General features: G+C 33.7%; 1 pseudogene; it reads left to right on the top strand.

The window, feature by feature from the left end:
* Positions 1–8,514: 8,514 nt before the first annotated feature.
* LOC141721591 (histone-lysine N-methyltransferase ASHR3-like) lies at positions 8,515–14,227 on the top strand (annotated as a pseudogene).
* Positions 14,228–15,926: the final 1,699 nt, after the last annotated feature.

Here is a 15,926-nt window from a genome sequence, read left to right as displayed (position 1 = left end):
ATGCTCATGTTGCTTCTGTAGCTCAATGTTCATGGAAGCTAGCATGATGCATTGAGCAACATTTGCATCATCTATCCACTTACGATACACAACATGTTCATCATTATGTGCATCACTAGCAGGTTCAGTAGGCTTAGGTGAGTCAATCACGTATTCCAGCTTCTCAATCCTGAGAACAATTCTAGAGTTTCGAAGCCAGTCAGCATAATTAGGACCAGTCAATTTGTGAGCATCCAGTATGCTCCTGAGTGATAGTGCAGAAGACATAATGTATATTGTAAATCTGTAAATGATAAACACATAACAACACTTAGCATATATTCGATTTCATTTTAAAACACTATATGAATCGGGTTTTTATTCATAAGTGGCTCCCACTAGTTTATCTAATTTATTCAACCCCCTACGTGAAAAATTAAGCATTCATAATGCTAGTGCGAATAGGGATCCTACATTCCATTACACAACCCCGGTTGTGGCACGAAACGCCATGTAATGTTCAATAGGCAGACAACTCTTGTCAATTACATCTAATGTTATTCCCTAATCAAACTTTAGCCTCTTGAATAATTGAGTCACGGCTGTGGCACGACAAACTCAATATTCTAAGTCAAGTCTAACCCAACATTCCGTATAATTGAATCAGTCCCCAAAGGCCCACGGCTGTGGCACGTAACGACCTTTAGATTCTTATTCAATGTACACATCTCTATGTAATAGACAAGTATATCTTACTTCGAAATCAAAGCCCTCGGCTGTGGCACGAAATGACAATGATTCAAAAATAAGAACTACTTTTCTATCATGTTGGAAGGCTATGACCGACACAAGCCCGTTGTGTCATTGGCCAATTACTACTTGATATTATTTAATTTTAGAGGGATTATATTACGTTACAATCATAATCATATTATAAAGAGATTCTTCCTTTTAAATTAAATATTTCAAATCAATAATCAATAATCAGATGATTCTCCGATCGGGTGGAGCATTGTCAAGAGGCGTCACTTAATAACCCTTTCTTACAGATAGAAATATGTTGTTAACAGAATCATCCTTTCTCTCATATCGAAAATTCATATTCAATTACGTGTTTCACAAACACAAGAATCTCATGATTGTATTCATAATATTGTTATTAAGGTTATGAAACAATTTCACTATACTAGGTTGTCTAACAAACGCCTTATGTTCATTTAAGTTCACCTAAATCTATCATCGCATGATAAACTAAGCATATATCACATATATAAACATGAATAAACATCAAGGTAGGCATGTTATATCATCTAGCACATTACTCTAAGCATTATACATCTCTATGTATCACATGAAGCATTTAAAAGCAGTTAAAACAGTTAAAAACAGCTTTAAAACACTTCCGGAAATATAAACAGTTCAAAACTTTTATATAAACTAAAATTGATCACTCCATTAGATCCGTCTCGGAAAAACGAATCCAACGGTATATTGCACGCCCAAAACGGAGTTACGAAACTCCCAGAAAATCAATTTTAATGTAAACAGTCGGGCTGTAACGCATTACAGGAACGCGTTACAAGCCCTGTAACGCATTCCGGTGATGCGTTACAACCCTTTTAACCAATTAAAAGGTGTAACGCATTCCGTGAATGCGCCACAGGGTGTAACGCATTCCCGGAATGCGCAACACCTTCTTTTTTTTTCAGCAGCCGCCTTTTCTCTCCTCGAACAACGTGCCGCCAGACTGGTTCTGTGTCTTTTTTCGTGCATAACAGACAGCAAACAACACAGACATATGCAGATGCATAATACAAACATATATATACTATATATACATATATTTATACTTATTAAATTACGAATTTAATTGTAAGAACTTCAAAAATTCATAATAAAAAATCTATACATCATAAAATTATGAAAAAAATACCCAGACGATCTACAACACTTGTAGAACCCAGATCAACATTCAAAATTATTCTGAGAAACGATTTCTCATCAGACAAAATTAATCCATGATATAACTTGTAAAAATCATAATTAATTCATACAAGCACATAAAATTCTGAATTTTTTACCACAGATCTATATACATACAACCTATGCTCTGATACCATTGATGGATTTTTAATCGCAGCGGGGCATGGCAAAACACTTTTACACATATAAAATCCAAATAAAAGCATATAAATCGTGGTAAAAACATAGGGATCGGATCTAACCTTTAAAATAATTCGGAGACAATGATCAGAGATCCTTAGCAGTTGCTCCTCAAGTGTGAAGCACTCCACCGGTATCCACCAAGAAAACGATGTTAAGGAGGAGGAAGGAGGTGGAGAGAATTGGGTTTTCCAATCTTTTTGGGTTTTTTGGGTTCAAATAAAAATAGGGTCTATAATAGTATATTTATAGGCAAAATTTTTAGCTGAAATTTTCCCATAAATATTATTATTATTATCCCATTTATTATTCTCATTAATAATTAAAACACCTTTTAATTATTAATCCTTTTTCTAAACACTTTAAAAATAATTCTCTCTCTTGATTTAATTTCCAAAAATTAAATCCTTAATTAATAATATTAAGAACTTTTCTTAATTAATTTATAATCAATTAAATCTCATTTAATCAATTATTAAATTTTCCAATTAATTATTTATTTCAAAAATAAATAATTATTAGCCATTATTAATTAATTCCTCTACCATTAAATCATTCTCTTTTTATGGTGTGACCCTGTAGGTTCAATATTAAGCCGGTAGTAGAAATAAATAATAATAAAACTATTTTATCATTATTTATATAAATTCTCTAATTTATTAAATATGATTAATTAATTAATCACATTTATTCTACATCGTGAGGGATACTTCTCAGCATATCGCGACTATCCAGATAATATGAATTCACTGCTTAAAATACCAAGAACCTATTCAGTGAATAGTTACCGTACAATAAACTCCTTCTACCCTACAATGTCCCGATTAAATACAAGGCATGGATCTCGTGTCAAGCCTATCTAATTCAATCACTTGCTTACCATTTACTATGCGTAGTTCTATGCAAATTAGAAACTCCTTTCTAATTTCATTCACTCTGGCCAGAGATTCCTGAACTAGCATAAGTGGATCAGCCTTGAACATTCGCTTCCTTCACTGGAAGGGGTAGATCCTTTATTGATCATACACTATCTTCGTGTACAAATTCCTATACCCAGTAGAGCCCTAATAATTGTCCCTAGAGACTAAGAACTAAATCAAAGCATAGTTCAGTGTACACAAGATGACTATGATGACCTCAAGTCTAAGGATACTTGTACAACTATCACTATGTGAACAACTGCTGACACGTGACTGAACTTCATCAGTTGTTCAGCTGTGCGAGTCATGTTCAGTGAACTTATTCTATAATAAGCACCTACATACTAGCTATAGTGTCACCACACAAATGTCTATGAGAACAGACATCCTTCATAATGAAGCAAGCATAGTATGTACCGATCTTTGCGGATTATTAATTACCAGTTAGTAATTCTATGATCAGGAACTATTTAAGTTTAGAGTTATCATCTTTTAGGTCTCACTATTATGATCTCATCATAATCCATAAAAAGCTTTACCCTAAACTATGGTATATCTTATTTAAACACTTAAATAGATAGAGCCCGTAATAAAAACAAAACAAGTCTTTTATTAATATTAATGAAATCAAAACAGATTACATAAAAGTTATTCCTAAATCCTCATACATGATTGGACTTAGGACATATTCCTTTCAAGTTTCCCTAACATGGTCATCAATTCCTCAATGGTCCTTTATTCATTCTTGTTAGGATCCTCCACGAGATCCTCCTCAGCAACAACCCTATCTAGGACAACATCCTCAACCACTACATCCTCAATATGAACATCATTCGGTCCTGTGTTAGGACGCTCTATTGGATCCATAATCTGATCTCCAATAACTAATAAAACATCATCGCGTTGTTGCTCCTCAACCTCAGGGTTTGGAGTCCCGCTACCATCTACGATAACGAACTACGCTTCTATCACGATATTTATAGGGGTTCCCATAAGGGTTTTAACTGTCAGTACTACGTTAGGTAGCCCGACTATGAACTTGGCAAGAGTTCTTATTATCTTAGTGAACTTATTATTTTAACGTCATATCATCTCTGAGGTTTATAACGCTTGGCTCTGATACCATTTCTGTAACACCCCCAGATTCGGGGTCGGGGATCCGGGTCGTCACGAGTTCCATTTCCCTTAATAATACTTAACAATCAACCAACTGCTGCATACTGTGACCCCACAATAAACACACACACCACAAGTTATAGTCTCAGAGATGAATATCCAAAAATAACACGAGTCATTTTATTCCACAATTATATGCCATTACACCTTAAAAGGGTTTCTAAATAAATTTACATTTCTTTGCCATTATTACAATTCATAAAGATACATAAGTCTGGTACATCAAAAGTTGAAAGCCTAGCCTATTGGTAGTTCCTACCTCAGCTACAGCGACATTAATGCCTATAGGAAACTGCGGAACGTTTCCTATCCGCTCGCGAATTGGGAGCTTGGTCCTGCTCATCTTGTCTATCTGATGTTGTGTGATGAAAGAAGAAAGCAAGGGTGAGCAACAAGCCCACTGAAATAATATGCATAATAATTAACAATATATGAGCATTCTCATAGTACTCATGAAAGTCTTGGTCACGAAGAAATGAACCAAGCTGATATCTTAACGCGACCAAGTCGCAAAATATTCAGTATATATATATACATATATACTTTTCACAATCTTTGAAATCCTCTGACATGTATAATATACACAGAGTTCCAGTTTATAACTGTAGAAAAATACCGTTGCAAGGTGATCTCATATATCTAACCTTGTCTCAACATTTTTCTGAAACCTTTGTCATTTATAAGACAATCATTAACTAGATATAAGTTTAAAAGATGAAGTTACAAGATACTCCAATATACTTATATCTTTTCCGAATACTACTTGAACTACCACCGTTCAATGTATAAATAGTTCATCCCATAGATTAAGCTACAAGACAAAACTTGTATAGAATCAATCTTTAAAATATCATAAAAATAAAATGAAGTTACGAGATACTTCATTTGATGCAAATATCATTTTGAAAACTTGACCCTGCCAACACTCAACAATCGCCCAACCGTAGCTTTCTATCGAAGTGCTCTGGGTAGTGTTGCAGAAATATCCAATTGGATGATGAACTCATTACGGGAGTTTGCCGCGCCAGGAAGACCACTTACGATGATCAGTCGTAGTAGTGCAACCCCACCATTTTTTACATGTAGAGGAGAACCTGTCGGATTTACTTGTCAACCGAACACTGGACTCCTAAGGAATGGACCGTCTTAGCGGAACTTCCGGGCCATTTGGGCCAATATAATAAGGCTGGGCCGGCGCTACTCGACCACTTACGCCACTCCTAGTTCAGATGAAATCCATGACTCTGAAACGTAAAGCTCGTCCCCCCTTTCCCCAAGTAGAAACTTGTTGATACGGCTCCACCAAGAAGTCGTATCTAGTTGGAAAGGAAAACTCACCGATATTTTCCAGGCCATGCCTGTTAATGGATTAACTTGTTCCAAGAATTTTACTTCCCGAGTGTTGGGTAAGTAATCAAAAACTCTTTTATCAGAATAGCAACCTTGTTGCGAATATAAAATACACCACAGAGCCGGATCCCTCCGGTTTTGAGCGAGTATTTAAATCCCCTTCGAAAGGAGGATCTTAAAAATAAGAATGAGTTTTGGGATCCGCCCTAACCTTTACAAATCATTTTGAAGACTCGAAAACATTTTTAAGAATGTTTGGAGTGATGCTGATTTAATAAAATAAAGTAGTCCCAATATATTAGAAAATATCTAAATATTATTATTTAAATAATATTCTCATAAAGAATAATCTTTATAAAAATAATTGAAGTAGAAGTTTTAAAACTTATACTTTAAATGAATATTAAATAACCAAAGATATACTTATACAAAAGTACTATCTTTATTTGAATAATCAAAAGTAAGTTTGATTATCGACACATTATTCTTTAATAAAATTAAGAATAATAATTTGTAAATAATCGGAGTCAAAAGTGCTCGAATGAATATTCAAATAATAATATTCAATAATAAAATAAACGGGGTCATCAGCTCTCGAATGAATATTCAAAATAATATTCAATAATAAAATAAACGGGGTCATAAGCCCTCGAATAAATATTCAAAATAATATTCAATAATAAAATAAACGGGGTCATAAGCCCTCAAATGAATATTCAAAATAATATTCATTAATAAAATAAGGTTATCGAATAAACCTTATTTGATTCATAGTTTTAAAAACTATTCATATATGTATATATATATATAAATATATATATATTATACTCGGGAGTATCGACTCCCGGTTTTAGAAAAAAGTTCACCTTTGGGTCCCCTATACTAAGGGTATATGCAAATTACCGCTTATCTCTAGCATATGTATTATCAACTGAATCAACAGATATATGTATCAAGAATACGAAACATGCATGCATATATACCATATCACATGCTACAATATATCGCAAGAATTTGCTAATTAACCATCATGCATCTATCACAAGATAATGCATATACATATGTATACATCACAACAACAGTATAACGGATAGAAAACTTGCCTGAGTGCTCCCGGATAGACTTAAACTTAGAGTGGGTCCGATAACCTATGAACAACAACATAAGTCGGAATTAAACCCCGGTCGCTTAAGAAACTAGACTTTAACCATTTAGAGTCATAACGTTCGCTTTCGCGCTTAACGATTCACTTAAGTCGCTCGAGTACCCTCGGCTCCACCATTTTTAATAAATTAACCATTAAGGGTTTTAAGGCGATTCTTTCGCGAGTACCTTACCAACTGCCTAATCCACTTTACATAAATGTTTCATACCCCAATTAGTCATTTAAGGTCCTTAGCCAAGATTTCAAAGTAAGGCGAGGGGTAATGGTTCGGTCGCGAAACGCCGTTACTTAAAACGGTCGTTTCTCCTAAACCGTACATCGGATTCAAGCGTACCACATATCAAAACGAAGCTCGTAACATGAACTATCTAATCATGGCAATGGTCAAAACCTAGTTATGAGTTCACGGGTCCTAATGTTAAGAGCAAAAACAGTCTAAAGTAAATCGGACATTACGACGGCTATGTTTACGCGATTACCCAAATTTATACCACTCCAAATCAACCCACAATCAACCCACAATCAACATCACAACCAAACTCCATCCATACTTCACCATAACAGCCCCAACAACTCAATAATATCAACTTATACTACTTCCCCAATCATTAACTAAAAGCTTACTTAAGTTCTTTAACTAATTATCAAGATTTACAACTCCAAAAACACCACAAAACCAACTAATCTCTACATACACAACAATCAAGCCTCTCATGAACTATAATACTTATATTATGCTCTTAACATTCAATAACAAAGCTAGGTTAAGAGATTATACCTTCCTTGTGAGTGGGAGTAACTAATTAGCTTGGAATCACCCTTGAAAGTCCTTGTCCAAACTTAATCTAAACAAAAATTCAAGAACAAAAATTTTAGTTCTTGAAAAACAATATTCACCATATATTTCCATGATTTTTAGGAAGAGATTGTGAAGGAATTTGGAGCTTAGATTCATAGGATAATTATATCTAAGTACAAGGAACCTTGGATAATTACCTCACGATTTAACAATGCTTGGAGCTTGAATTTGGATTTTCTTATCCTTGAAAATGAAGGAAAGCCGAGAGCTTGATGAAGAAAATGGAGTGTTTTGTGTTTTTTGATTTGTTTGCTTGATTGCTAGCTTTTGTTTTTGATTAATTACCTTTTTACCCATAAAAAATTGTGTGGTTATTAATCAACCACACCTCCTTCCCTTATTTCATGCTTATGTCACCTTTCCTATGTCATCTTGTTGGTTTGATGACATCAGCATCCCTAACCTCTTTGATTAACTCTTAATTGCTTGCCTAATGACCACTGATCTGTTATACGGTTCGCTTAACTTTCGTTCTCGTTTATCGTTTGAGGGATCATACCCGGGATCTTATTACTTGGGTTCCCTTAACCTTTCTCAATACATTATATTCCTTTTATGATCCTCTCTTAAAATCTTTGAATTTAAATCATTTTTATCATGTTACCTTATACTAAATTCCTTCGCTATCTGGTGGATTTTCGGGAAAAATCAAAGTGTTCGGATTTGGATTGTGACGATCTTTACATACACTTATATACAACATAGAGTACTAATAATATCTGAGAAGATCAATAAAAGAACCCCTACATATTGTGACATGAAAAAAATTTTTATTCATCATAATCAACAAAAACCTATTCACAAGGGTTTCCCAAAATTTCAAAAAAAATTGGGTTTATTACATAACTATTTTAAATTTATTATAAATTCCTGCAAGTTTCGTCTGCGTTGTAATCTATCTATCCACCCAAGACCCCATTTCAGACAGCCCCTAAAACTTAAATTCAAATCTCTCTCTCTCTCTCTCTGACACATCTCTCTCTCTCTAGATTCTTCAGAAAATCAAGAATGCCAGATTTAGGGACATTGCTAAAACCCTCTTCTTCATCTTCAATTTCAGAAATCCCTTACCCTGATCAATGCGAATCAAATAAAACTTTAGATACTACTACAATTGATAATTGCAGCGATTGGAAGCACCGCCTCCGATTCCCGATTCAACGTCCCAAGAAACGGTGTGACACAACAAAAAGACTACTACTGCTACCGGAGAAGAGTATAACGCTGTTCTTCCCTTACTAGGCCCACATAAATTGGTAATGTATCCTTTTTTCTGTCCTCTATTTGTTTACATCATATCTGTTTTCGACATTTTATTCTTGTAAATTAAGTATTTTTTTTATTCTTATTATTATTGAATAGCAGAGAATTGGTAATGTTTATTTTGGGGTAATTTTGAAGGCCCTTTTGTGTTGCAAGTGTTTGTATAATTTCTGTTGAAACAAATAGAATAGGAAGAACGAGGATTCATCGATAACCTAGTGCTAGAAAGGTAGTTTTTTTTCTTTTCTTACTTAAAAAGGTCATGGATTTGAAGTATTTTGGACCCTTAAAGGGTAGGATATCTCTTCAACAATCCCACTTGTTTTACCAAACAAAAACCTATTTCCATTTTAATGATTGTAATTCGTAATCATTTCATGATAGATTACAGAAGATTCGCTCAAGTAGGTTTATCAAAAAAAGAACCTAGTAATTCAGCGATAACCTAGTGCTAGAAAGGTATTTCTTTCTTTCTTATGTAGAACGTCACGGGTTTGGACTTTTTTAAGGGTATGAGGGCAAGAAATCTGTTTAACAATCCCACTTGTTTTACCAATAAAAGATCTCTTTACAATTTAATGATTCTAATTCGTAATCAATTTCGTGATAGATTACAGAAGATTCGCTCATTTAATTTTCTCAATTACATTTTTTTCCTAAAAAGAGAACAAGGTACAGGGACTGGCGAGTCTTACTTCCACATCTCTAGATGAGGACGATTGAAGCATATTTTGGTTGAATTTAGATAACCTTGCTAATGAATCATGCTAGTTTTGTTTTTTTACGTTTACATATGAAGCATAAATTACTTTCTGCTTGAAGCAGACAAACGGTGCCACTTACTATTTGACATCCATTTCAGGTTGTGTGTCGCATTTGCCAGAAATTGGTCCATCCTGGGACAGGGATTTTATGCTCTGCACATGGTTGTGAAGCTGTATATCATTTAATTTGTTCAAAGCGAAGACTTGAAGTTTCATCATCACAAAAATTTATGTGTCCTCAGCATGTAAGTCATGTAGCTTTCTATTCAATGGTCCTAATAACATTCTATGTTATGACAATATATGTAGTTATGGACCGACAACTCAACATGGGTAGAGGAGTATGTCATCAATGGACTAAGTATGTGGTGAAATTATTATATATATTTATTTTGTTTACGTAAAGGTCAATCACTGTAATTTAAATGCATACGCACCCATGCCTTATCGCCTGTACTGAGGTTTTAAACCTTGACCTCTTACATGGTGTTCCCAAATCTAGCAAAAAAAAGATTAAAAAATGAGTAAATATCTCCTCTCCCAATCTTTCCAAAAAAGGGAAGAATATTTTGGAGACAAATTTACAGAGAGATTCTTCCTAGTTCTTTAGGTTTCTTTTCCTTTTCTTCCAAAAAAATTATTCAGGAACAAGCTGTGGAAATAAATTTTCAATACAAAGATTAGTGGATTCAAGAAACTCTTTGGAGCATTTCATCTTTGTAAAGAGTAATGGAATAAAATTCATGAAAAACTTTAGCTCTTATTGTAATTAGTGCTCCAAAGAATTTCTTCTTAATATATTGCTGCTCTTGGTAAATGAAGTTTAATTTTTAAAGCGATATCGTTAGTTGGATTTCCATGTAGCTTCTCTTTGAGTATTAGTATACGCTGTTTTGTATTTGCTGTTCACTGTCTACAATAGTATAAATGACACGTTTTCTTCTATAGGCTTGCTTTCTCTGCAAACGAAACTCCCAGCTGTTGCGATGTGTAAAGTGCGAGTTAGCGTGGCATGCAAAATGTTCACCATCCTCGGAGCATGTTATGCATTTACAGGAGCAACCTGGGCAAGCCATATGCTGGAAACACCCTACTGATTGGCATCAGGAGAACAAGGTCAATGTCTTGTCAGGAATTTCACATACTAAATATCAATGGATCTTTGGAATCTCATCATAATTTGCTTATTTTCTTTAAAATGATATGGCGTATTTATCTGTTACTATCTGAGTATGTTCTGAGCACTCACAAGGAATATGCATCTGAATCGTTTTTCTTGTATCATTAAGCTTGAAAGTTCAAATGAATGATTCATGCCATCTGTTTCTTTTCTTATTACGTTTTGTTTCGTTGGTTTGAAAGATAATCCCTATCCTCTTTGTACCTTTTCCTTTTCTTAAAATTTCCACTTGTAAAGTTTTTGATTCTTTGATCTATGAGAGATACCAGAGTAAATTGTTATGTTAGTTGTGCATGACTTTTAGAATTGCTTGTTTGTTGTAATTTGTAAAAGGCCTTAAGCATGGAACTACCCCTTTAGAAGTTAAACCTTTACTACTGATCAAACTTTTCCGGTAAAGAATCTTATGTTACCAAGTAAGGGCATATGTCGCATGCTGTAACTATATGGTTGAGGTTCTTGTTTATTTTCACATGCGTTCACCTTCCCTTTTCCCTTCTCTCTTCTCTTATGCATATTGCGAATGATATAATTAGGGTGATATGCGATCTAGGATATGTGGCTCTTTGTGTAGTTAAAAGATCCTTGGATACTTTATCAGACTAAGCATCTTGGAATTGAATGTGACACTGTATTGATATTAATAGTAATATATTGTCATACACTGTCTGCTACATTATGGGATGAAATTAGTGCATGCAGTTTACAGAAAGAAATCAATTTCATTGGACAGGGTATTCTATAAGAGAAGCTTAATTTTGCTTTAGTAAATCATTCTTTCTTTTCCAAAAGTTTAACTAAGTTGTTTTTGTTCGAGAGCAGCTTGCAGTGCCAATGAACAGTGTTGAGGTAACTTCCTCTTTTGAAATTACATGAAATGCATTTTCTTCAAAATTTGTATATGTATAATGAATATGCATTACAGAGAAACTGAGAAAGCATTCAAGTTTTTAATGTTGTCTATTAAATTTCAATAGAATCAGGGCTGACCTATATATCCTGTTCTTAGGAACTATTCTGTCGCTTAGCACTACCATATGTTCCAGAGGAGTTTGTTATTGATAAAACTTGGAAATACGCTATTGTGACAGAAATGGAGCCACCTCCTTATGTTCACATCAAACGCAGTATCCTTGCTTGCCTTATTATACTTCTTTTTTCCTGAAAATTTTGTGTTTATTATTTGTATTTATAAATGAGCAGTGGTCCTCAACTGTATTAGATATCTACCTTGTCAAGAATAAAAAATGTGATGCGGGTGATGCTGATACTGGATGTACAACTTGTGTTTCTTCTCATTGCTCCGATAATTGTGTCTGCAGGTACTTCTATTGCACATGTATCTAACAAGGTTTTATGCGGTTCTGTTTTAACTAGAAGTTGTGAGATGTGTCTTGTTTATGACTAGTGTTTAAACATGCTCTGATAGGGGTCAAAGTGTAAGCTGCTCAAAATCCTGTCTTTGCTCGGAGACGTGCACTAACAGACCATTTCGAAAGGAAAAAAAGATTGAAATTGTAAAGGTAGAGTTTATTTGTTTCTAAACTTCTATGCACCGACTTTTATCTTTTAATAGCTGTTTAAACTTGAATATTTCCATCTTTAACTATTATTATTTTCAGACAGAAAATTGTGGTTGGGGGAGGCTGCTGAATTTGTGAATAAAGGTGATTTCATCATCGAGTATGTTGGAGAAGGTAATGTCCTTAAGTTAATATCACTTCAGGTTTGTCTGTACATAAGCGATCATAGTAAATATTTTACTCTAAAGACAGTGTACAATCCAGTTTACTTGAGACTTTCAATCGGTCATGTTTTGTTCTTTCCATAGCTTTTTTGTATGATTATTGTTTCATACTCTATTCTGTTTCAGTTATTAGTAATGCTATGTGCGAACAACGGTTGTGGGACATGAAGCACTTGGGCACTCAGAACTTTTACCTAGTTGAAGTTGAGAAAGACTTGACAATTGATTCGACTTTCAAGGGGAACTCCTCCAGATTTTTGAACCACAGTTGTAATCCCAACTGTGACCTGGAGAAATGGTCAGTATGCTAATCAGACAAGTGTCTCCTTATTGATGCTGTGTCTTGAGTGTGTTGTTGAATCAGTTAAGAAACCAAAGTGTGGCTTGTTTATAATCCACAGAGAACCAAAAAGTTATATAGTATACCAGCCACCTCAGCCCGCTATGCATATATTTAGGAATAAGACATGTGTGGGAAAGTTATGATTTTGGTTACCATCACAAATACGTTCTTATTTTAATTTTTAAGATGAGATTTAACCAGTCAACACAAGTTGCCTCGTAACCTTAAGATTGCGGATATTTATTATCATGGATGCAGAGAGGAGTATGTATATTCTCTTGTTCACCAAAGTATAGTTTTACAATTGAATAATGCTGTACTAATCAAGTCATCCTATAGATTAAGTTGATTGTTGTGACATTGCAAGGCGTGGCTATTTAATAAGTAAATTTCGCATGGAATCCCCCTCTCTGTGGTTTGATGTCATTAACGGTTTTCATGTATTGTCTTTGTTATTCATGTTGTACTCTTTAATCATATATGCATTTTTATAACTTGCTGGTATCTTTCCTTCTGTACTCTTTGTGTATGCAAGATAACATTATGTCACTGCACAAGATGCCATGTTGCTAGGCCGGGGTCATTGTGTTACTGTCAGAATGTTTAGATTAATCGGATCTTTTTGCTACTTTCTTTTGGTGAAGGGCGCTTGTCTAAACACACTCTCTCTGGTTGTTTTTGCAGGCAACTGGATGGGGAAACTCGCATTGGTATTTTTGCTGCTCAGTCTATTCAAGCAGGGGAGCCGTTAACATATGATTATAAGTATGACCTTCAAGTGCTTCATTTTTGCATAATTTATGTATACCTTCAAGTGCTTCACTTTCACACAATTACCTACTATCTGAATGGTTATCGATATTCACATTATACTGTCAGAAACCTTTATCATGCTGTAATACTATCACTCTAGCTGCCTACCTGATTTTTATGGTATCTGTATTGCAGATTTATTCAATATGGAGCTGAGGTCAAGTGTCAATGTGGCGCACCGAATTGTTGTGGCAGTCTTGGCGCACCTAATTCAGGTTCAGGATGATCAAGATCATAACAGCTTATACTGAAGCATATAAGCTGTGGAGCCTGATTTCAATGAGCAGATCGTCATATTCTAATACTTGTTTCTTACTCTCCATGTAGTCCAATATTAGTCATGTTGTCCCACTATATTTTAAGGTTTTTTTAGCGGACTATTATACCAACATAGTTAACTAGTCACATTAATAAATGTAATTAGGTCAAATAAAATTGTTAAGCAATCTAATCATGTTTACTGATTTTGGAAATCAAAGGTACTAATATATCAATATGTAATTTATTGGCAATTTAATAAATTGGTCAAATAATCTTGACCGATCCGCGTGTAATTAATAAATAAGCCGTTCTTTTAACCTTAAAATTGAAACCAAATTAATGAATAGGAGTAAATTAAGATCTCGTCATTTGATTTATTTTACACATATTCACAACAAAAGAAATTAAAATTTTAGAATTTCGATGTATTTAATGTAACAAAATTATCATGAAGAATAGAATTTTAAATATTATTTAACTAAATCAATAAAACTTGGACTCCATTAACATATATATATTAATATACTAAAAGAGAATACCGTTGATGTCATCATGATGTATCAATCTCTCATTAAATATGTGACATTATTATGTGTCAAACTTACATTAATTTAATGATATAATCTTTCACTGACATGTTCCTCCTCTAATTAATTATACTTTCAATACTTTCCATGTATTCAGGCCTAATAGATAGGGTCATTTATCTGTAGTTTATAATATCAGTCCATGTTTAAAGAATTTAAAGAATATGTCACTGTTTTCGTTTATCAAGTTTAATGTTTAAATAATGTTTAAAGACTAAGTATTGTGTTATCACTCTGTTTTGAATGTTTAAGCCATATCTGACATAAACGATTTTAATATTTTGTTGAACTATTTTCAAGTGTTTCAGACTTTGAGACTTTCTGCTTTATTTTATAATTATTAATATTAGTTTTGAATATTTACTAAACTGATCAAACCGATCCAAACCGAATTATTACAAATAGGTTTGGTTTACAAATTTAAACGGGTGGGCAGATACCCGGTTATATTATAATTATTTTCTAAAAATTATTTTAAAATAGCTTAATTTAAATATATAGTAATACAATATTTTTAATACATAATAATGAAAATAGAATAAAATTATAAATATAATAACTTAAATAATAATATTAACCAAGCTACAAATATTGATTATCAACTTTTTATTAAATAAAAAAATTTAATAATGAATATTTGTGTAAATAAACTTAATTTTGAATAAGATAAAATTAGTGAAGAAAAGGGTATTATTGAAAATTATTGATTTAAGAATATAAAAATGAGGAAGAAAGAGAATGAAAAATAGGTAAGAGAGAAAATTAGTAGAGGTAATAAATGAAAAGAAAGAGGGAGAGATTTGAATGAGAGTAAATTAAATGAGGAGATGATTTTTAGTGGAAGATGACATCATCAAATTGATGAGAATTTGACACATAGGATTAGAAGATGTAAGCTCTTAAAGGAGAGTTTGACACATAAGATAAGATAAGATGATGTCATTGTACTTTATTTTAGTATAATGTAGATGAAATGATACAATTACAAGATTTAATGATATATATTCGTTTATCCCTTATTCCTGATAGCAGCTTGCTGATAACACATGTTCGCTTCAGTGAATTTCCCTCTAAATCCTATACTAAACTTGTATAGACTTATCTAGCAATAGGGTAGAGCATGGGCCGGTTCGGTCCGGTTTTAGGGTAAAACCGGAACCGGAACCATAGATCCCCGGTTTCTAAAATCGAAAACCGCAACCACCGGTTCGGGTTCGATTTCGGTTTCAAAACCCCGGTTCGGTTTGTAATGGTTCGGTTTCGGTTTTAAAACCGGATGAAAATAAAAAACAAACCTCATCACGGGAAAGGGAAGCGGAAAGAACCTTCCAATAACATGAATGAAGCAGGTAAATA

Source organism: Apium graveolens, chromosome 4 (genome assembly GCF_009905375.1).
Source record: "Apium graveolens cultivar Ventura chromosome 4, ASM990537v1, whole genome shotgun sequence".
Taxonomy (NCBI): domain Eukaryota; kingdom Viridiplantae; phylum Streptophyta; class Magnoliopsida; order Apiales; family Apiaceae; genus Apium; species Apium graveolens.
The sequence above is the reverse complement of the archived record's forward strand: the minus strand, read 5'-3'. Positions and strand labels throughout refer to the sequence as shown.